At 42.0% G+C, this 24548-nt stretch overlaps 1 protein-coding gene across 1 annotated transcript in view; it reads left to right on the plus strand.

The window, feature by feature from the left end:
• The window catches only part of FOXO1 (forkhead box O1), a 65639-nt gene that overhangs the window by 34445 nt on the left and 6646 nt on the right, over positions 1-24548 (plus strand). The window lies entirely within an intron of this gene.

Consider the following 24548-nt stretch of genomic DNA (forward strand, 5'->3'; position numbering starts at 1 on the left):
TCCAGGGTGTTCACAAAGACCATTAGAGAAGACAGACTAAAGGAGAGATCACAGAATTGCAGGGTGGTTAAACAGGAAGATATTTCTGTAAGATTGTCCAGTCCAGACCCTTGCTTGGAGCTAGACCAGCTGGAGCTATGCTCAGGGCCAGGTCCAGACGTGTTTTGAAGATCTCCAGGAGAGAAGACTCCACAGCCTCTCTGGACAACCTGCACTGGTGTTTGACCACCCTTACAGTATAGGTTTGTCTTAAAACAGGGAAACAGTAATTTCATAGAGAAAAAAGGAGGGGGATAGTGCCAGGCACCTGGTGGAATGGTGTAGTGAAAGCAAATGACTACTTTTGGAATTGCTAACGTGTCTGAAGTACATTGCAAACACACTGGAGACCAGTGTTTAGAAGCCAGAGGCTGCTCTGCAGTTGCACTGTGTCTCTAGCCTTGAGAAAATCACCCTGGCCGTGCTTGTGTCCATTTGCACTCGTAGCCCCTTACCGTGCTATGCCACATCCTGCCTAACCACCTCCTTCCCCCTCCTCTGTTTATCGCATCAGATCTGGGTGTCTCATCATCCACTTTCAGGGCCTCATTGAACCCACTGTTATTTTCCCTTCCACTTTTACTCACTCTTGTGATGTTCACGCAAAGCTCTAGTTCACCTGCAGTACCTGTCTCCATTGCCTACTTCTTTACAAAACCTATTTTTGTGGTTTCTCATGTTGGAGAAAAGCCTTCAGCAAACCTACTTCTGTATCCTCATTCAAAAGCCGGTTTCAAGTCTTTGTAGTGTTTTAAAGGCCTGGATAACAGACCAGGTGGCTGCTAAGCTCCTGCTGCTCCCTTGCAGATACATGTTCCCTCACTGAGCCCTTGTTGTGCTGCTCCCATGTCCCTGAGAGGCCACTGATTTTATTCTTCTGCTGAAGTCCTAGTGGAGTGGGATGCAATCCCTATGTTGATGGGATAATTAATAAAACAAGGAAATAATGATAGATCTGTGACCTAGAAACCTATTTCTTTACCTAGGTGAACTGGGACAAATGGCTTCCTTGTATAGAAAGGCCTGTGTCCTAAAGGGTACAGTCAAGCTTAAAGATTGAAGTGCACATTTGTAAAATGGTACAAAAGAAAAATCCTGAGTACTCTGGTATGATGACCTCTCTCAGGTGAAGGAATCTGAACTCTTCAAAATGCGCAACAAACCTGGCTTTGGTTTGGGTTGGAGGGGGAACGGTTGTGGTGTGATTTGATCTCCACAAAGCTGCTGTGAATCAGTTTGGGCAGGATTATTGGGGAAGATCAGTCAGATGAAACCCACAGAAAATAAAACAGAGCAAGGGTGTTTCCTGGGGATTTGGATATAACTCCATGTGTCTTTACTCCAGTGTCCTCCGTCCCTGGCTTTGGGGCAGCACTGCAGTCCTGTTGCCCTTGGTGTCGTGACCAGCTGGGTCTGGGGATTGATGGTGTAACCCTGTCCTGCCTGTGGTTGTGCTTGTAAAGCAAAGCGCCTAGCAGTTGGCAAGACTAGGTGACTGTGAGCCCTCTGATTGCTTTGCTAAAGCTTCTAGGTGTTTTCCCCCCTTTTAAGAGGAGTAATAAAGGTAACATCACTATATATAGAACTGGAGTGGTCTTGCGGCAGTAATACAGAAAATGAATGTTTCTTTCTTCCTTCTTAAAATACATCATCTGTGTCTCTGTGGCCTAAAGCAGGAGTTTGTTCTTGCCACGATGAGATACAACAGAAGTACATGACACCGAAGTGGGTGAATGAGTCCATTTAAAAGCAAAGTCACCTCTATTTGGAAGCAGAAAGATGTGTCCTCACAGCTGCGCTTAGGTGTTTTACTAGCAGTAAACCAAACTTTGGGATACCTTAGCAGTCTCACAGACACAGCAATAGTTAAATGTTGGCTTTGAATAGCTGAGCTATTTTTTAGTTCTCCATTATGAAATAACTTCTGACCAAACTGACCATTCACAGTGCTTTATCATTATGATTGCTAGTTTTAATATCCTTTGTAATATTTTAAAGATTGGAATTTCCAAGAAATATATTTGTGGGTTTTGTTCTTACCGTAATGCACAGAGGCGAAAATAAGAAAGGTTTTAGGAGGTGATTCTTTTGCTGTTAGAAGCTAAGCATACAGCAGGTCCCTTGGTTGCCTTCAGCTGCCCTATGGACAGTTTTCAGGATGAGTGTAGAGCTGTCCTACACTCTAACAGTGTCCTCTGACAGCTGGTATTTACCTGCACATGTATGTTTCAGGAGTCTGGCTTCTGCTTTTCCTGGTACTGAAGGAAGTCATCTTCAGTTTACCAGTTTTTAAGCTCATCCAGTTTTGCTGAACTTTGTCCCCAGATGAGATAGGAGGGGAGCAGTATGCAGTGAGGTCTTATTTTATCACGTTGCCATCTTTCCTCTTTATCAGAGAACCTTCTTCCTGCTTTCCTTGAAATCCAGAGCTTCTGAAGAAGAATTTGCCTTTCTATGGGCTCCAGAAGGACTGCAGACATGGCTTTTTATTTTGTGTTGTCACTGAATTTCCATTTCTTTGCTTCTCTTCCAAATAAAAAAATGTCATGGGGATCCATGGCTGTGTGCTCATCATGGGCCTTTGGGTCGCTGCAGGTTTCCTTGTACTGGTGTAGTTCCCTTATTCCTTATTTGAAGCTGCACATTTTGTAGCAGAATTTTTCGATTTCTGTTGCATGGCTGTGAGGCAGCCTGAGATGGAATTGCTTATATACTTTGGCTGAACTACTGTTCTGCAGCTGGCTGTATTCCTCTGCCCTTTCTGTGGATTACCAAAGGGGTGAGCGTGAAGGGAAATAAATGAATATTCTTTGTGCTTGGGAACTCAGACCTGTATTTACTAGATTATAAGAGTGACTCAAAGTATCTATTTTAAGTTTTCAGTTGACTTGTACATTTATTGAGCTATTTTTTTCTCATTTAGCCTAATTCCTCAAGAAAGAAGAAAACTCTTTAAAGAAAATATTTTTTTAACTGTGATAGAAAGTATCGACTACTTTTGCTCGACAAAACTTTGAACTGGCATGCAATGCTTCTTGACCTGAGTAAGCACGTTGTTTAATAGAGCTGCTGAATGCTTATGTAGAAAATTGACATAGTGAATATCTGGGGAAGAGAGCCTTGCCTATAAATTCAGGCATATCTCTTGGCAGCCAGTACAGACATCTGCAGATTGTGCCCAGTGGTCTGACCTGCTCGAAGCAGTTACATTAGATGAGCTTTAATTCAAGCCTTTTTTTTTATTTTTTATTTTTTTTTTTTTATTTTTTCAAGAGGAGTTTACCATGTGGCTTAAATAAGCCTTAAATGTGTTGGAAAAATAAAAACGGTGTGCGACTATTTTACATGAACAAACATATTTGCTTAAAGTACACCAAATATGATGCAGGGACAATAACATGCTGGAAAGTGGTGGGGTTTTTGAAGTCATCAGCTTGACACGTTTTTGTTGCCTTTCTTGGGAACAGAAGCTAAGTTTTGGTCTAATTGTCATTTGTCATAATACTGATAATGGTTATTTTTCTTGAAAGATCAGGATTTTAAGTTGGAAACTTACATTGTGTCAAACAGTAAATACATTTCTCTGTATTGCTTCTGAATTATAATAATATAGATGTGCACTATATCTGCTGATGCTATAAGGTGCTGAGTTTTTCTTTTCCTCTTATCACATTCCTTTGGGCTCTGTTGTGTATGACAAGGCTTTCAATTCAATGTAACCTCAGATTTTTATGTCATCTCCTAAACTTCCAAGAAAAAGTTCTATTGACTTCCTGTATAGAGCGAAACGTGGAAGGGAAGAAAGGAAAGGGCACCGTTTGCTCATGTGCACCAGATTGAAATGGTCTCTTTTATCATGAAATCTCATTATTCCATTCTTGTTTCACTTCTCCTTTCCCCAGATCCATATAACATTTTTAAGCCTTTTATGCAAAATATGACAAGCCAATTGTTTAATCATCTAACGGAAAAGTTTGGTCTCGGTTGAGTGCCATATTTCAAAAAAAAATTATATGAGTTTTTTTTTGTCTTAGGCTAACACTATGTTAATATATGCCTATCTCCTACCAAATGTTACTAGTTTTGCATAGCTTTTATGAACAGTATTTGTAGACAAAGTTGGCCATTGCTGAAAAAGACAAGCCACCAGTGAAAAGCCTGATGAAGGCTTTAGAGAGTGGTGATCTAGATTATATTGACTAAATATGGCTTTTAAAACAAACATCCATTTTCTTACTCTTGTTTCAAAATATCCTGGAATTCCCTATGAGGTCAGTAACTATTGTCACTGAAAACAAAAAATATAGTAAACATGGTTGCCTGGCTGAGTAAAGTTTTCAAAACCAAACAGAACCTTGAAAGCAATGCATCCCAAAACCCAGGAATTGTTTAAAGAAAAGTCAGTACTACCCAGTGAAGGCTCCCCAGTGAAGTACTCACTGCACCGAGACTGTAGGAATTTAAGAAATGTTTGGACTGTGCACTAAGTCACATGGTCTAAACTTTTGGGTAGACCTGTGCGGTGCAAGGAGTTGGACTTGATGATCCTTATGGGTCCCTTCCAACTCGGAATATTCTGTGATTCTGTGATTCTATGATTCTACCTAGTGAACTTTGCTTCTGATGGTGTCGCTTATAAAAGGAGAGAAATAACATGCAGTTTTTAAATTCCCTGTCTCTGTTTATTATAGTAGTCTCAGACATCTGTTTCTGCCACGGTGCAGTCATGCTCTGGTGGCACCCCCTGAAGCATGACATCTCTCTGTGCCTCAGTTCACACGGCGCCTGCCCTGATGTTTTGGGGACAGCAAGCATTTTGGAGGTGGCCCCAGCTGCACCCCGACAGGCTGCAAGACCCAACCTGGGTCCCCACGTCCCCCGAGGGCAGGTGGGGACATTGCTGGTGCTGCCTGGTGGGATGCTCCCTCATCTGCTGCAGCTCTGAGCTGCTGTACACAGTCCCCGTGCAATTTTAGGTTCAAATCTGTTGACAGCAAAATAGCTGGCTACACGTAGCGTGCTGGTTTCTGGGTTACGTGGCCAGGACGTTGGACTTGGTTGTGTTCCCCCAGTCTCGTGTACTTAGCTATAACTGAGACTTCAGAGGCTTGTGGTTAGCAAGTGCCTTGTGTGTGTGGCGAGGGTGGGACCCTGGGGAAGGACTGCAGTGCCCTGTGAAATGAACATCCAGTTTTTGTTTGAATTTAACTCTTATTTTTGGAACCAAGGGTGACTTATTCTTGGAACCCCATTTTTCAGAAACCCATCTGCACGCAACGTTGCCAGGATTTCTGGTACAAATATTTTGTCATTTGCTCTTGAGACAATCTGTTGTTTCAGTCCTGGATGAAGTTTTGTAATATGTTGCTTGAGATATCATGGAAAAATATCTAAGTGGTGGTGTAATCTTCTAGGTGAAAACGCGGGGTTATACATTTTTAGTAGAAAATGAATTGTTTGCACTTATCAATAAATAAAATCTGCAAAATCTCAGTACCCCTATTCTTTCCATATCCAACTGCAGCAGTTAGACCAGAGAGATACGAGCCACCTTTTCTTTTGCAAGGAACATTTGGAGTTCTCACATTTGGTGCTCATTTTGCTTCATCCTTTCTCACTGATTTCACTTGCTCAGAGCATTGTGCCTGAAGCCCATTTGTTTTCATTTGATTTTTTTTTCCTCTAGTGACAGAGCTCGTTCCCTTCGCTATTAGCTTGCCTAGTGTATGTACAAAATCCTGTCTTTGCTTGACAATGATACAGTAGAAAATTTGATGAGAACTTTTAGGAGGTGGAGGTTTAAAACAAGGCAAAATCTTTACTTTTGAATGGCAATTCTTATTCTTTATCAGGCTTGTGTGATGCTAGACAAATTTCCCCCATAGGTACAGAGATGATACTTTTGTGTGCTGTTTTGGTAAAATTACACTATACTAAACGTAAATGTTGTAGGGAACCTAATCTGAATATTCTGAGTCTTATCATAATCACCAGTGCTGGGTTGTCAGTGTTGACACCTCTGGTGTTGCCAGTGAGGTGATTCCCCCCTTGAGTGATTGTGTGGGGGAAACAGGAGGGTATTGTAGGGTGGTTTCTCGTGGTAACCCCATGAGTGCTACATTAAGTGGTGACTGGTGAAATTCTTATTACAGGATTATTTATGGGGCTACTAATCCCATAAATGGGATTATTGCAGGATTATTTTTTCACTTTTCAGTCTTCATGTGTTTGTATTTTTCTTTTTTTCTTCCAGCCCAAAAGAATGAAATGGAATAGTCCCCTTGTAAGGGTAATGTCAGGATAACATTTTATTATTATTATTATTATTTTTATTTTTTATTTTTTCATGGAGAAAGAAAGAAAAGGAAATAAAAGCACTTGGAATGGTTGATACTGGAGTCCTCTTGGTTCTCCTGTTTAGCTGGCAGGGTCTGAAAAGTTAAATCCCCAACCTCACAGGTGGTTTAAGATTTCAAGTTAATGGAAAAAAAAAGCTCTTAGCCTTCCAATATAATTTTCTGGAGATGAATCTCATTGAACCTGCAGGCAGGCAGGCAGTTCCAACATCTCTGGAAGCAGCTCCAGGAGGAGCTGGGAGAAATGGGAGAAAACTCCAAAAGTTTGTTCAGCTTCGTACATCTGGGAAAGCCGTGGCGGATTGCATTGTTAGCCATAAAGAGAGAACACTTTCCTCCTGCTCCAAAACTGGAGTATGAGTAGAGTGCTTGCCAGGTTGACTTTGGCATAAGAAGCTCTGGAGGTGGTGGCTGGTGTTAAAGGTATGCTAAGAAAAGCTCCTTTCTGCAGTTTAAGCTTGAGAAAGCTTTGCACACATAAAATTCATGTAGAGTGCTTGCAAATACTCTTCCTTTAGCTGCTCACCCCTCTTCCCATTCCCATAGCTAACCCTAGGAGTGGTGCTCCTTGCATGGCCATTGTCAAGCAATTCTTTCTCTGGATGCTTTGCTTGCTCTTGTTTTGCTCTCTGGAGATACCACGTGCCTGGCAAGCTTTCAAGCTTCAGTGAGTCCGTGCAGGAGAGGTAGGCAGGGCTGACAGCACGTAGCTTTGCTGCTGTCCTTAACTTTCACTTGTCTCCTCTGTGGAAAATAAATAAATAATTGATGTGTGAAGGGGAAAAGCGTGGGAGGAAAAATGTCAGGAAATTCAAAGGTGAAGCTATTTCCTCCCTAAGTAATATATATATTTTTTTTCTGCATGTTGTTTCTTCTCTTCAAACAATGGGGTGAGTTTGAATCCATTCTTAACTATCAGCCTTGCCATTGTTTATTCATAAATCCTTTCATGTGCATGACGGACATTAGGAAAATCACAGACTTGACTTGGGAGTCCTCTGGGCAGGCTCAGCACGGTACAGAGCCAGTCCTCATTTGGGGTCCCTGGGTGCCACCGCATTCATATTTATGGTGGAGCACAACAACCATGTGTGTGGTTTAAAGGTGTTTGCTGCGAAACTGGCTAACTCTGCCAAAGCCTAGCTTTTTAAAAAAGGAAGCAAATGGTCCAGATATTCCGAATGAGGATTCCCAATGTTAATTACTTAAGCGTAACGGTGTTTGTTAACTTTGTGTGCGTGCATGCACATACTTGCATTTGGGGGAAGGGGTGTTATGCTGAAACAGGTGAAAGTTAGCTCTGTAGTATAAAACAGGAAGCAGATGGGTACTAATTAAAGCTCTGTTGATGATAAAAAGGTGACTGAGTTTTTGAAGCAGCTGCTTTCCTAATTTTATACATAGTTGGTATGTACTTTATATAAGAACCGGCCTCCCCACGCTTCATTGTTTTCTTGAAGCTGGAGGAAGTGCGTGTGCATGTGCGTGCGTACGGCTATAGCTGAGGGATGGGGCTTGCAGAGCTTGTTGTTTGCTTCCTCCTCTGCGTTGGAGAAATGGTGTTTTCCAAATGTCTGACAAAGGTGTTAGGCACGTTTAAATCTCTGTCCTCTTCTTCATCTGCCTTTCCACACACAAGTAGGCGCAATGCTGGTGGGAGCGCCTGCTAACAGTGGCATTGTGGATAAGGGAGGGCAGTACTCCCCTCATATTGCAGGACTGTGTGTCTCAGCTCAGCTAGGGGAGGTGCATCTGGGAGTCAAAGTTATTTTTCATGCCTTTTTGTTATTGCTCTGTTAGACTTTTGCAAAGTTAGTTGGAAAGTCAACAGCCAAAATACTAGGGAGGGTGTCAGCCTCCTGTGTGCATGACCTGCGGTCATCATTATGGACTTTAGTCTTCACAAGTGCCCTTTATTCCTCTTTTGCTGCCTTTTATCATGAGGCTTGTAGGATGGGTAATAAACACATCCTCAAAAAAAAAAAAAAAAAAAAAGATAAAAAGATTCAAGCTTGTTGTATTTAAATGTAGAAAAAGGAAAAACAGCACCAAAGTGGTGCAGATCTTAATATAACAAGACTTTGTTAATTGTAGTATTGTAATGCCCTTAGTAGAAAATGAGTCTTGGAATTAGAGAAATAAACTGTAAATTTTGCCTTGAGTAGTGTAAATTTTGTCCATAATGAGCACATTAAATCATTGAAACGACTGGGAATTGGTGTAGGGGATTTGTTTTTTTTTGTTGGGGAAAATGGCTGTGTTCAGCCCAGGTGTTGGGGACGTCATTGTTCCAGGAAATAAAGAAAACTTGGGGTGGGACAGGAGGAGGAAGAGGAAAATTTTGGTCAGATGCAGGCTTGAGTTGGGTAACTGGCAGGTTCAGCAGATGGCAGCTAAGGTGTGGAGGAATGCCGTCAGTACAGGGAAATTGTTTTTTCATGGGCAACGGGTGAGAACTGAGATTATTTTCAGCTGGAGCTCTTACCAGGATGCCCTCTGGAAGCCCATTTGAAGAAGCAGGCTTTCTATTTTGAAGCTGCTGCCTGGGCTGTAGGTTTCTGATTTCATGTGAATTGACAAAAACTTGTCTCTGAGTGGCAACCTCAGCTCCTGCTACCCTGTGTGCTGGAGTGCTCCCTCACACCTGGCCTGTGACTGTCTTGGTGGAGCCAGAGGACCCAAACTGTGCAGGGAAGCAGTGCCTGGTTCAGCAGCTAACACTCTTTCCTCAGCATCTCTGCATGGCAGAGGAGGTCTTCTGGTGACATGAGAAAGGCCTTCAGTGCTGGGAGACTTGTGCTGGATCAGAAACGTTGACTCCAGCACCTCAGTCTCTTGTCCAGTTTAAGCTTTTGTAACTCATCTTGCCTGGGACTCTCCTTGCAGGCTTCTTGGACAATCTCTGCCTCCCACCCTAGCCTACTTCACATAGCTCCGTGCAATTAAACCCTGCAGTCATGTCTTGCTAAAGGACGTAAAGCACTGCTATCTGCTGCAGCTCGTAGAACAGCTGTGATGAAACTGTTGTACAACCCGAATCATGTTCTTTAAATCCTTCTCTGTTAGTGCTGCTACTGTGGGTTATTCCTTCAATGTCTTTTCACTCTGGTTGAATTACTTTTGCTGCTGCCTTATTTTAAACTGAGGAGAGCAGGAGCAGTTACCTTCCTTGCTGTTCTGTGCTTCTCCTTCCTGCTGCACATCTCCTCCACCACAGGGACATTGAAAGCCCTGGTTTTAGTGTCCAGGCCTGCATAAACATAAATGTGTGGACATAAAATGTATCGATGCTGATCACAGCCCAGATAACCACGGCCATAACTGCCATTAGTTACTTGCCAGAGTAACTTCTGAAGGAGTTGAGTATGGAAAGTTTCTTTAACGAATGGTGGTGGTGGCAGTGGTATATTTGTGAAACAGGGGTGGCTGCATCACCGGTACATGTGGAGTAGTAGAGACAGCCAGGGTGGCAAAAGGTGAAGTTTCTCAGTGACTGTTGTATGTGATATTTAAATAAACATCAGAGCATGTGGGGTGGGAAAGGTGACCACAGGCTGGCAGAGCTTTTCGTCCAGGGACCTGCTCTTGTTTGTTGCTTGCACATGAGGGTCCAACAGGTTCCCTCCTGGGACTCACCCCATGGGAGTGATTCCAAAAGCATGGCAGGAACGAGAGGAGGCAGCTGAGGAATCCATCTCATTCCTTGTCCCTATCCCTTGATAAAGTTGAGGACCAGCTTTTGGATGCCCCCTTCAAAACAGTGCTTTTCTGCTACTGGATTGCTTCCTCCAGTCCTGGCAGCTAAAAGGAGAACCATCGCTCTTCATCAACCCAGCCTGACTGCCAAGAGCGGCCTGGGAAACCAGGCCCAAGGAGTGTGGAGGAATGGTCATTCTGCCTTCCTCCTTAGACAACATGGCTCTCCTCTTGCAGGGTTTGCTTGCTCTGAAGTTGGCTGGGTTGGCTGCATTTCTGGCTACGGGCTTGGCGAGCTGAGTTTACCAGGTGCCAGAACCTGCTCCGGGAAGGCTTTCCTTCATGCATGTGCTGCCCAGTTAGGGGTTGTTCTCTGCAGAGTTGGTTTCTTAAATGTTTTGGGTTTTATTACCCTTCACTGTTTGTCAAGACGCTGTTGCTGTCTGAGTGTACTTTGACATTTTACTCACGTTAATCTCCATTGGGCTTATCCTCTAAATCAGCCTTTTGACAAAGTCTGGGGGCTGGGTTTAATATGTGGTGGTTCTTGCTCCATTTCTAGAATCAGCAGCTTAAAATACTTTTTTCTTTTTGGTGGTATAGGATTACAGGAACACCACTGTAGTTGTAGAGAACATAAAACCGAGCCCACCTTCCCCACCTGCCTTCTGAAGCCTTTTAAAAGCATTTTACAGGCCTCAAGGGTCTGTTGGGCTTCAAGCTGAAAACAACTATAGTAGAAAGGATATGTGTATGTCTTGAATAAAAAAATAAATAAATTATAAGGAGTAACAAAAGTGGGCAGCCTCTGTGACAATGAAGAGGAGTCATGCAAGCTGCGAGGCATTAAAAGGCTGTGGTGTGCCCTTAACTGTGCCAGGAAGCAAACATGTTGTCACTGCTGTGCTCTGGCAATTTCTTTCTTAAGGTAAAAGGGCCTTAAGCCTGTTTTAAGCATGTTTCTGTGGTTTTTATTAGCCAACCATACAGTGCAGAAATTGCTGCAGCTGGGGGATTTGTACGTGTTAGAGACTTTTCTACAATCCTACTTAGGGGTGACTGTACATCTCAATGCTTTGGTTGATCATGCTCATTCTTGAGTGTTTTCACATTTCAATACTTAAAAAAAAAAGAAAAATAGGTGAGACTTGTTAAAGATTTCATCCATTCTGTTTAAAATCTCACTTCATTATTTTTTAAAGATGTAGAACAAGGAAATTTGTATTTTTGTTGTCAAAATTGCTCAGCTGCTGCTCCCCTTGGAAAATCAGTCAAAGGTGTTGAATATATGTGTGGGGAGGGATGTGGGGGATGGCTGTTGTTTGAGCAAGATAACTCTAAGCTTCCTTATCAGATGTCCCAGAGAGCCTGTCTTTGAAGGAAGTAGGCAGCAGTGGAGGAGTGAAGCAGGGTTCCTTGTATAATTGATGGAGGAGGAAAAAGAAGGATTGAGCCCACATCCCTTTTACCAATTTCCATTATTTGAGCCTGACGTGTATAATGAGTTTTAAAGTGATAGCTTCTGAATTCAGCTGATGCCTTGAGGATTTCATTAAAAGGCGTATATAACGTGGTACTAAACCCTGTTAAAACAGTAATTGGTGCCTAGATATCATAAAGGTACTAGGTCCAGATCTTTCACTCAGTGCTCCAAAGCTGAGTTTTGGAAGTACCTTTTTTACAGAGCCTTCCTTGGAAGAAATGTTCTTTCTTTCACCTCTCTCCACTTACTAGGTAAATGAGGAACATTTAGTTAAATCAGAGCAGTTGCTAACTGTAGTATTTTTAAGACATACAAACTCGAGCTTGTAGCAAACAATGACTAGCTTCTAAATGCTGAAGTCAAGATTTGTCTCCTGTTGTTATCTGCTCTGAATTTATTACTTTTATTTCAGTGGGGGAGTAGTGAATGGGGGAAGAGAAAAGGGGGTAGGAGGGGTAGGGTAGATAAACTTTCTTATTATTATTTAAGGCCAAGCACTGTAAAGTGGATACATTAAATATTGCTCAAGTGTAGAAGCAGATACACTGCAAAAATTTATGCTTACTTTCAACTTCTACCAATGCTTTTTTGATGCTTCAGACACCAACTTTGTCAGACGGAAGCTCCAGTACAGTATTGCTTTATTGGTGAGGTGCCTTTGATGCAGCTTGTGAAGCTGGCGTGATTAAATTTAATTTAACATAAAAGTAGAGGCTGGTCATGCCTGATGTCAAGCCTGGCATATGTACAACTGATGGTGGGAGACAAGGAAATAAAAATTATTGGGTTGATGCACATGGTCCTATCTTTAGGAAAACTGTTTTTGCCCCAGTTATTATTGTCCAGTTGGCAATAATAATTTGGCTCATCCCAATCTTCATTTGCTATGCTTCCAGGGCTGATAAAGCAACTTTGTTCATTTAGAGCAAGAAAATATCCACAAACTATTCTGATTTACAGGCATGCAGATCTGCATCTTTCTTGCAACTCTTTTTGTGCTTTTATTTAGTTAAACACTTAAAATCTAGGGAAAGCATTCTGTTGCTGGCTTGCCAAAAATATTCTCCAGGTAAGTCAGTAAGTGTGTTCCAGCTCCAAAGAAGAATATTTTTGGATGGATGTAGTTCACTGAGATTTGCTCAAGTAGATTGCAGATGTCTGTGGGAACAGGGGGCTATCTTGCCAAACATCTTCATTTCTAAGTGTCAGAAGTTTGTATTCTCCTAGAAAATTTGAGATCTTTCAAAGTTCATGTTAAGAGTGATCCAAAATAAGATGCTTTTCGGTGGTGTTAGTCATTCTGTCCATTAAGAACAGAAAAAAAGATGGTTATCTGAGCTTTTTATTATTAAAATGTTGCTATGCCAAAATTCAAACTCTAATAAAGATGTATTTTTCCCAAAGATGGCCAAAGGAAACGTAGTGAAATAGTCATGTTTCTTTCTAACAGGGCAGAGATGGAAATCCTGTTTTATGAGAACTGAATACTTGAAAAGTAACGTCTGTCTTAACCCTATTAAAAATCCCCGAGAAATTCTTGAAATGTAATTCTGAAAATTCAGCTCTGGAGCTGAGATAGTTTTATATGGATCAGTATGACTCTTGGAATGACATGTCTCTTTTTGGTAATCCAGAGGACATATGCCTAGGAGTCCCAGTGGGTCAGTAGCAATGTCTGGAGCAGGCTGAGACCTGATGGGCAGTGGGGATAGCACGGAGTTCACAGACTCTTTTCTAACTCTCTGCCTTAGTGTCAGGATGAACCTAGGCAAACAGTGCTGTGCCAGGGCTCTACCTCTTCCAACTGGCCTGTGCTACCTGCAAATCCTGTGGCTGTGAGCTGACTCTAGAAGAGCTTTGTTGTTTTTCCTATAATTTTATAAGTCAACCTCCAGCAAATACAGTTATGTTTTCTTTTTACACATCCTGTTCGTTTCTCTGTTTTGTTTGTGTTTTGTTTTGACCGGGATGTGAACCAAACCATAACTTTGTTTAAATGTTGCAAAGCTGTATAAAGAAAGTTATGTATTATCTTCTTGCTGTTAAAAGTCAGCAGTGGACAGCAAGAAAAGTTGAAAATACTGAGTAGGCAGCATATTGCTGCATAGGCATTTAATGTTGTTACAGTGTGATTTAAGGTAAAATATTGCTTATTTCCTCCTTGCTGTTCAAAACAACCTAAAGCATGTTATGACCAGCATCTACACAATAACTGAAGAAGTAAAAACAAACATTTTAACAGAGAAAAGCATGGCCTGCCAAATACCATGTGTAATTTATGACTATATGAATAATCAACAAACAAAATACTTGAAAACACCTGACTTTCCAAGATATAAAAGCTTTGGGGTTAGCAAAACCCTAGGTCAGGTTCTGTTGGGAGCAATGGGAGAATGAGTGAAATCTGCTCTGAACAGCCACAGCGAGGCCGGTCTCTTTGCGTGTATCAAACGGAGAGAAATAGGGTGGAGGGGAAATTGGTTAGACCAAGTTAGCAGGAGAAAAATAGGAATGACAGCATGCAAAATACTTGACAAAGCTCATTTTTGCAGAATAATGTCTCACTCTGCTCTCCTAGTTTGTAGCCAGTGTGATTTATATTGTCCTCAGTGTAATATTTTCCTGTTTCTTAAAAAGTATTTTTGGGTGGCCTGATAAATGCTGATGCACCAAAACTCTTGGGCTTACTCTATTAGTTCCGTTCTTGTCATTAAAAGACACGCTCTCCTCTTGTCCTTTTTACTCTTCTTGTTTGGGAGAGAGGAAAGCAAGTAAATACAGAGCTGATGGTTTAAATCACTGCTGCCAGATGACATTCTATGGGAATGTGGACTTGCCAGTATGTAGATTGTAAATAGTCCTTTGATTTAATAAGGGTCTGTTAAGTACAGAGCACAGCATACAGTAGTGAGGAAATAGGAGTGCTTCCAAAACTGGTGTGAGAGAAGAAATTCTCATTTAGATTTCCCTCCTCTGCATGCCCAGCTTGCTTTGAGAAACAGCGCTCTGTTTCCCATAGCCTACTGAAACCCGGGGCATGAGCGTGTCCACAGGTAACTTGGTTCATTGTTGGTGCTGCCCATTGTGCAAGACTGGGTGATCATGGCTTTATAACGCTGACCAGATGTCATAAAAAACAGTGATGAGTGCCAGTGTTTCTTGAAATTGCAATCTGGAGAACGTCACGGAAAGCAGTATTGAAGAGGAAGATGCTGGCATGAACATTGCAACCACCCGTCATGAGTCCTCCGAGTCCTGAGACCCCCTTGAGAGACTATAAACTGAAAACCCTTTAAGTTTAGACCACACCTCATTTGAAATAGGGGTGGCCTCAACTGGCCAGACAGTGGAGGGGGCAATGTACACATGGAATATAGCTCAAGGTTATAATGAAATTGGGTTGATGGCTTTTTGTGGGCATTGCAGTAGTAAATCATGTTATATAAAATCTGCTGGGCTATGGGACCAAGCTTGGACTGGAAAGAGCTCTCCAGAAGAGACTGTGCTGGTGGTCTGGCATGCTTGTGTAGTGGGGAAAAATGTACCAAGACAAACTGTCTTCAAAGAAGCTGTGTAGAAACACAATACCTAGTATATGTGCTGCTTCTTGAGGACGTACAAAAAGGAGTAATTGGAAATCAGTACTTGCTTCTTGTAACTTTAGAAAAAAAAAAAAAGAAAAATATGAGAAATAGAAGACAAAATGAATGAATATTGACTGCATAACGCAGTATCCTTTGTATACATATCTGGAGACGATGCAGTAGTTTAACAAGAAATTAATTCTGATTCTGTTTCAGCTATTTTAATAAAAACATATAAATCTGTTTTTTCTACTAATATTTTGTTAGCAACAAAACAATATTTTCTTTTAATGTGCAAGATGGATGCGGGGAGAATCGGTGAAAGGAAAAATAAATAGTAAAAATGGTGACTTCATACACTGGACTGTGGTCATGTACAAAAGAAACCAAAGGGAAGAGAAATGTCCCTGTCTTCTTCCCTCAGTTTCTCTTGGTTACTACAGCAACATCAGCAACACTAGGTGAGGGTTGTTTTCCGAAATGGATACTGTCCCCTTACAAATATAAGACATTCAGCATCTTTTCCACTAGGTGTGGTAAAGAACCTCTAAAGATGCACTGAAATCAAACAAAACAAATCAACTCTATTTTATTTTCCTTTTTGTAGTTTTGGGGACTACAGTTACATCTTGGTAGCCTATCATTGCACTTCGTTTAACCAGAATAGAGATCAAATGCACAGTGAGATGTAGTGTAAGATACTGCTCAGCCTGTAAATGGAAGGCTTTGCCCTTCTTTTTACAAGACTTGCAGTTTCCTTCAGCCAGGGATTTCCTGTGGGGCACAGCTAACCCTGCTGCAAAGGAAGCTTGCTGCTTTCATTGACTCTTTGTTTCTGAAAAACTAGTATTCAGTGACACCCATGTCCGGAGAATTTGGTTTCTTTGCTTGTTTGCTAAAGGAAAAGAAAAACTCCTTCTGTTATATTGGTACCAGTATATGTTTTGGGCTTTTTTTTCTTTTAATCTGCACAAAGTCAACCCAACTTTTTACTTTATTGCAACTGTACATCCCTCTTGGTGTGCTGCTTCTTGAGGTAAGAAGTACATACAGGCTCTGTGGCTTCTCTGAAAAGAACCCAAACATTTCTCTTGTGCTTTGTGGGAGTCACGGGCACAGAGCTGCAGGTGTGCTTGGAACTCTCCGCATACCCACGGCTGGAAACCGGTGGCTGCTCCTTCTGGGTCTCCTTAAGAAGAGGTCTGTGGTCAGGCAGTGGGAGTTGTTGCAGGTGAAACGAGTCCTCAAGCCTCTCCATTGCCTGTAAATTCATCAATTCATGACAATCATTGTAACCCTCTAGGTTATAGATGGTTTTATGAAAGCAAACACTCTTAATCCATGAAGATGAAGAGAAGATATGTGGCTTCTTGGTAAAGCATCCAATTGGAACCAAATATTTAGGGTTAGGTCTGCTTGTGCCTTTCCAAAGGCAAGTGGCAGATGACTGCTTTGGTCATTATCCAGGGCTTTTAACATGCAAAGTTTATGTGAATACTCAGGCACTCAGGCAGAGGCTTGGATCTTTCCTCTTGTTTAACTTAGGCCTATTAAAGCCTTTGAAGTAATCTTTTGTAATCTCTCTCTCTCTTTTTTTTTTTTTTTTTTTTTTTTTCCTGGAACTTCTCTGAGTGTCCACAAAAGCCAGTGCAAAAATTGAGCCCTATTTTCGGACTATGGTTTTTCTCACCTCAGTGCTTTATGCTGAGACTTTGGCCTATTTCTCACCTTTGTGCTGCTTGTTTGTGAGAACGTGTTTCTAGTGCTCCTTATAACATCAGCTGCTGGGCTAATTGGTATTGATATATTTAGCATGTATACACATTTGTGCCTCTTCATTAGAGCTAACGAATGTCAATAAAAGGCAGCTTAGATTTAAGAAGAGAAAAGAGGGAAGCTTTCTATAAACAGTGCAGCAGTCTTTGTGATGAATTGGGTGTAACCGTGGAGAGTGGCAGAGGTGAAGCAGGCTGTCTGTTAAACAGGAAACGAGTGATTAACATTTTTTGTCCTACCGATCGTAATTATTCCCACTGGCTGAAAAAAAATAAACACCCCTCGATCTCTCTTTACGGTAGTCACAGAATGAAATTTGATGTTATTAGTCATTCTGGCATGGTATGGATGAGCTGCTACTTTATTACTCCAAATATTTGTATTTATTTTAATAAACTTACAATTGTGATTTGTGTTTACCTTACAATAACCTGTCTGTGCTCTGCATTCAGCAACAGCTTTTGCCTCAAACTATTGCCCCTGCTGCCGTGCTTGTGTCCCCTGCGTAGCTTCATTCATGGTTGCTGTATTAGAGCCTGCAGTGAGTAATTGTAACGGGGCCGCCGGTCTACCGCAAATCACAGCGGCCTTCCTCATGGCTTATTGCACTACAGATAATTCTGATCATTTTAATCCCTTTGATGAGTGTGCATTAGAGGTGCTGAGTAGTGCTAATTTTGGCTGTGCTCTCATTCAGAGTGGCACTGGGGTATCGGAAGGTCTCCTCTGTTTTACCTTTCCTGAGAAAATAAGTAAATTTTTCAGAAGATACATTTTTTGGTACATGTGATAATATTTTGTGGGGCTGTTTTGGAAGGTAATAATCATATTCCTTACCTCTGATGGTTTACTAATTGAGTTGTTCATCAGCTTTTCTATTATATCATCTGGAACTGATGTCAAGGCACCCAGGTTGTGTGTTCATCCTCCTCCTGTGCTGCTTTGCATGACTGACGTGATGGCAGCAGAGGCTGGTTCTGAAGGCCAAAGGTCTGAGAAAGCTTTAAGAAGGAGGCAAGGAGGTCCCAGTTATCAGGGGAAACTGACTTCAAAATGCCCCTCTTCAGTGAGGTTTTGTCTTGGCTTGCTTTGTCACTAATGAAGTTAGGAAATGCTCCTTCTTCATCAGAAGCATATATGCATAAATATATGCATATACATATATTTATGTTCCATATTTGTGGAAAACAGAACAGTCTATCTGTGAACAGGAAGCCTCGTATTTGTCAAACACTCGTCTTTGCCTGTCTGTTCTAACAGCAGTCTTAAAGCTTCACTTTTGCAATGGCAATATTGGGATTTGTCTAGATGACAAAATACATAGTCACCCCTGCTAGCTTTGCATTATTTTTCTCATCTGATATCTGTCTTCCCTTACTTTCTACACTTCACAACTTTTGTTTTATCCTGCTGGTTATTTGCTTTTATGCTTTTATATTACTGTGTTGCTTTCTTAATGTTGCCTTTCTTTCACCCCTTTCATCCCTAAAATTGATAGTTTTTAGACAAACCTGTTATCTGTCTTGGTTTCCCAGATGCTTTTGCCAGAGATGGAGGAAGTTCCATTTTACAACCCCCTTTTAAATATCCCTCAATTTTCATATGCATTTTTGTCTGTTGTTTTTCCTAATCAGTGTCACTTATTTTCCTCGTCTTTGAAATGCTAACAAATGTTTGTATATTTGGTGTGTGCTGTGTTGGTATTGTATCATGCCTGTAGTGTGGTTATTATAGAAATAAATCTATTTATACATTTATACAGAGTACAGAAGGGTGGTCATGAGAAGTTTGGGTTGGGGGCCATTTCAACTGGAGCAGTCTCCAGGTGTGTGCTAGCCTTGTATGTATGCTTCTTATTTTATGTATTACACAGTTCACGTGTTTTATACTCATCCTTTCTAAATGCTTGTGTAGAGAAAGTAGGCAGGTGTTGCCATTTTATTAGAAATGTCCAAACTGCTATTATGGAAAAGTGCTTTAAATGAGTCTGCCTAGGATGAAGATTAATAATGTATCTGGGAGTTGTGGCTGGGAATTACTCAAGTACGTGTCAGTAGAGTTGCTGGTTCTGACATGTACGTATGCATAGCCAAGTCCCTTAAACATCCCTGTCTGGAGCTGTGCGTGTATTTTCTGTTACTACATATTATGTTTCAGAGGAGAAAGCTCCAGTGGTTGTGAAATCCCCTCCAGGCCCTGGTGCCACGTGGGGCAATAGGATGCAACCTGGAGGATGGCCAACCCTTCTACAGCTGTGGAAAGGAAGTGCAATAGAGTATAAATCTGCAGACTTAACTGCAGAAGGAGCAGAACTTAGATTAACACCCATGAAATAGGGGCTCAATAAGCCTCTTCTGTCCATGTATAGTGATCGTACGTGGGTAATACACAGTTTGTTACATTCTTGTACATTCACGCAGAGAACACGGGATTGCTGAAATCTGACCAAATGAAACAGCCTGTGAAAGTGCCTCCATGTTCAGAGATGGGTGGTGCTCTGGGAAAGACTCTCGCTATTGCTACTGTCAGTAATGAAAAACCCAGAGATACAGTACGAGGTCCCCGTAGGAGGGTTGAAGTGTTTCTGCACCTTTTCCAGCTGAAACTTCTTTGCCATAGAACTGTGCAGGATAAAAATGAAGTCAAACAAAGGCACCCCCCCAAGAACAAAGGACCTAAAAAAGCATGACCTGTTTGGGAGGAAATCCTGCCTTTCCACCTTCATGCAGCTGCAGGTGGCAAATTGCCAGCCTCTTCTAAATATGACTGTTTGACCTGAGGGTGAGTGACATGCTTTCTGTCCGTGCTCTTATCAGACAACCGAGAAGGTTTCTGAGCCGTAAGGAAAGAATGCAGCAGTTGGGTGGCAAAGATAGCTATTCCATTAGCAATTGAAACCTCTGACACTGCAGCCAGATGTGTGGTCATGTTGGTGAACACTGTGGTATCAGGAACCCTCTTGAGATAAATATGGCCTAAGGCTCTTTTATGAACAAGTGTGCTATCATTTGACCAAACATTTTTGGGTGTCAAACACTAGCTCTGAGCCAATCCCAAGCACGATATGCAGTATCTGTGTCTGAACTTTTCATATCTGATAGTTAAGACAAACAGGATTGCCTTACAGCAGACTATCAAGCCTAAAGAAATCCTGTTACATCTGGAGTTATCAATGTGCTCCTTCCCCCTTTGCCTCTTCACCATGCCCTTGCAAACTTGGCAAGATGGTGGGAAAGCACAGCAAAGGGGTTGCAGGCATCATAACTATTCCAAGCAGACTTGCCTATTTTGCCAGGCATGGTCTAACTCAGCCTTGACCAGATGCCGCATGGTGCCACTTGCCATGGTTAGCCCCTGCTGCTGTCTGGTTGTTAATGCTAAAGGAGCCCTGAGCATGTCCTGACAGTCCTTTGCATACTTTCCTGGGAGGTTTTTTTTTTATGATTTATTTGTAGAGTGGCTGAGGCTCCAAGAGGAGGGTGATCTGAACATTTAGAACTGCTGTAAAGTTCCAAAACACAGACCTTGAGAGACGGGTCTGATGTCCTCTGTGACAGTATAAGGACATCCTGGGGTCTCCCTTTTGCTTTAGTGCTCTTTCCACAGAGGGACTCTGCTGCTTCCGCTTCCTTCTGTAAGATGTCAATAATGTTGGTCACTGACACGTATCAGCCAAGAGTGTTCATGGCATGCACCTCTCAACAGTGATAATGTTAATTGATGAGTTGATGAACTTCCATCCTACCAGTCCTCAAGCCTGACTTTCTTACCAGGCATGTTTCTGTTGCAATATTCTCTAACTCTTAATTAAAATAAATAAGCAATCTCCTGCTCCACCTCATTTCCCCAACCCTCATTTACAGTTATCTGAGAGGGTCATAGTAAAAGCAGTCTTGCAGTGTCATATTTAATGACAATTTCTCTCCACGTTCCAAATCTATTTCAGATTTTGTTTGGAGAGATCTGAGAATTGCAGTCAGATACCGTACCCCAATCTGCATTTGCAGCCATTTCAGCCAATGGCTCAGCCGATGGCAGTGCAAACTGACTGGCAGCACGTATAGGCCATCCCCTTGAATAAGGCATAGGAAGCAGTGGACTGCTGAAATGTCTTCTGAGTGAAAAATTGGTGGGCAACTGGGACAGTTGATTTAAATACAAATACTTGACCTGTGTATTGCAGATGCAGTGTTCCTCTTACCTTACTGTCTCCCACTTTGTTATGACTGCATCTGCCTCCAGAGGTCAACTCTTTTTGCCTTTGTTGACAGTTACTGATGAATATATTTTCTGAGATGCTCTGGCATGCTTTATTGTAATACCATGAGCATCTGCAGCTTGCTAGCAGGTCTGTGATAAGAGATTCTTTCTGTAAAAAATACCTACTGTTGTATCCATTCCTTGCTGTCCCTTTTTGGTGGCCATCACAGCACTGTAGGTGAACAAGGAGTGAAGGAGGCTCAGTATGGACCCTCATGGGATTTTATATCACTTGAGTCTTACAGCTCCCTGGGTACTGACAGATCCACAGTCTGATCCTGGGGAAGTCTGCAGTGAGCCTGGGCTATTGGTGAGGTCTGCAGTAGGGTTACACAGGAGCTCTTGCTCTGCTTTCCTTTCCCATGCTTGTTCCAAGGAATGCGGTGGACAAAAGATGACCAGTGTGACAGCCTGGGCTCTCTTTAAGTAAAGGCCTACAATGTTGTCAAGTTCAATAAAGCATCTGTGTTTTCAAGTGTTTCTTTTTAGTAAAACACCAAACCAATTTAAAAAGCAGATACTTCTACTTCAATTTTAAGAGGGATATGACTTTTTCAGCAGTTAGTCAGGGTAACCTTAGGTTGCATGTTTTAATATAAGTACCTCTTGAGTTTAAATACAGTACTAGACATCAGCATTGCTACTGGCACTTTAAATGTCTCAGACTTTTATTGTTTTAAAATGTACAGCAGTTTATTTGTTGTTTAGAAGAACAAGCTGGGTGTTCTTGCTACAGTGTGGTTCAGCTTCAAGACATGTTGGAAAAGCAGATGAACGATATAAATGTGTAGATTCAAATGAATCATTTCTTGGCCTCATTAGTTTTATTAGCTGGTATGTGTTCATTACACTACATTTGGCAAATATTGGTTTTGCATATTTTGGCTCTTAATCAGCAAGGAACGATAATCATATCCATAGCTGATAGTCATTCTGCTGAAGAAGTATGGCTGAAGTATGAAGTACATGATGAAGTTTGAAGGCCAAACAGGAGCAAGAGGCTTCCAGAGCTTCATCTCAAACACACAACCTCAGTCCCAGGAAACACCCCACAGGTGGCAGCAGTCCTGCTGGAGTCGTTACGTGGGTCTGATAAAATTCCAGCGGGGATGCTTTTGGAATGACCTGGCACGCATTGCCAGCGCACGGAAACCTGGCTGGAGATGCAGCCGGTTGCTTTCTGTATCCTTCAGGTGGGCTTTGAGAGACTTTGCTTCAATGTCCTGCCGAAAGCTGCGGTCTGAAGTGTCTTGCAGCGTGCTGAGGCGGCAGGGCTGCGGCTGGCGGTGCCGCTCCTCTGGCTGCCAAGATCCACTGCTGAAACTATACTTTTTTATCAGGTCATGTTTGCGTCTGGCAAAGATTTGTAGACACAACATCATTAACAGCAGTGCATATTTTCACAAGATTTACCTCTTCAACACTTTTTTCCAAGTTAGTAAATCATAGCTTCTTTAATGTCCTGCTGGCTGCATGAAAAACAGGAATTTATGTAACAAGCTCTGGGCCGCAAACCTTTTCCTGTTAGGAAAATTTTTTTTTCATTGTTGGCAGTGTTAGGAGACAGCTCTGTTACTCAAAGAGCGACCTCAGATGTCCTCAGTACAATAATACCAGATTATGATATTTTTGATGACTAAGGAATAGCAGTAATTTCTTAAATATTTAACACTTCTTTTGCAGAGGAGAGGGAGTTGAGCACTAGCATGGGATTTTCACTGCCTGATGTTTTGCGTGTTCGATATGCTTATTTTGATAGTAAACAGTAAGCCTGAGCCAACTGGGTATGTTTACAAAATACAATAAAAAAATGAACTGGCGCAGGAGGTTTTTTAATCAACAGACGTGCAGAACAACTTTCTTGCGACATTGCTAAATCTGGAATTGTGTCAGCCTTTAATTCAGCTGTGGCCCTACAGTGAAAACAAAGGGCTGTCGGGGCTGGCTCCCAACCCTCCCTGGCCCTTTCAACCACAGCCACGGGCAGGTCCAGAGATGGATTTTGGGGCTCACCCTCCTGACACGGCGTTAACACTGCATTACTAAGACGTCAGGTGGTGGGGAAGGCGGATGCTTGCCTTGAGCCCTGCAAGGCACTGAGCATTCGCAAGCCTAAAGCTATGCAGAGACGAGCCCCAGAAGATATTTTTACAGGGCTACATGTGGTGAAAATAAAATTTCAAGGCCTTCCCTAATGCCCTGTCGCTAGATAGAAGATGAGTTTTTGATTGCAGGGTTAGCATAGACTGACTGCAGTGAAGAGACACAGTCCTGTGGCAATTAATTAATATCAGAAGGATTGGCTTCCTTTCAAAATTAAATGAGGAAATGCTGAAATCGTTGCTGGTGTTGATTTAACTGGGATAATCTGTTAAAGATGGTTCTTTGGATGGGAAGGAGAGCTTGGAAAGGCTTCTGAAGTTAGGCAGATGCCTTGACTCCCTGCTGTGCTGGTTGAACCACGCTCTGCCACAAGGCTGCTTTCCGCCATCTTCTGCTGTCCAGGAGTGCTTCGTGACACGTTTGGTGTGAGGCTGTGCTCCTGTGGGGGTATTCTCAGGGTACTGCTGCATATAAGTTGTTACAGTCCTGTCCAGGACTTCTGCTGAAGGTCTCCTCTTTGACCCCAGAGTAAGCTTTCCTGTTGAGCTCTGCAGATGGACAGGCCTGCTTTGGCCGATTGAGTTTCCACAGTCCCCAGTGTGCCATGGCTGTGGCAGAGTTTGAGCTTCAGCTCTGGTTGGAGGCAAGCCCCATTAGATGACTGTTTTCACCGGCCGTGGCTCCTTCTCAGGGTTGTTGCTGCTTTCCTTCTGTCAGCTGAACGTATTGAGAATGAGGCAAGATATGCATATTGGCAGTATCTTTGAGAAGCTAAGTGTGCAGAGGAGGACAAGTAGAATAGAGAAGGTGAAGGAAGACCCATTTCTGGAGATGCTCCTGTCACAGGTGGCATTCTGGGCTTGGGAAATGCAGGAGGTAATGAAAAGCTTGAGTATCCCCTGGTCAATCTTGGAACAAGATATCTTGTGTCATCAGGTATTACAAGGGTCAACATTGCTTGTTAAAATGTCGATTTTGAAAGAGAAAGATGGTTTTAAGACTGAAGTTTTAAATGCAGTTTTGTCTGTGCTATTTGCCTTCATTTCTCCCTCATGATTTCTTAGGCAATTTGTGATTTTTATATACAAAAATTAGAACTTAGTCCTCAACTGATTTTCTATATTTTTTTTTTCTCACTTAACACAAGTAATACAAGCTTCAGTAATGTTCAGTAGCAATATGCATGGGCTGGCATGTTTACGGGGTTTAGAGATGTGCATGATGAGATCCCATTATAAGGACCATAAAGCA

The sequence above is a fragment of the Oxyura jamaicensis genome, chromosome 1, assembly GCF_011077185.1.
Source record: "Oxyura jamaicensis isolate SHBP4307 breed ruddy duck chromosome 1, BPBGC_Ojam_1.0, whole genome shotgun sequence".
NCBI classification, from domain to species: domain Eukaryota; kingdom Metazoa; phylum Chordata; class Aves; order Anseriformes; family Anatidae; genus Oxyura; species Oxyura jamaicensis.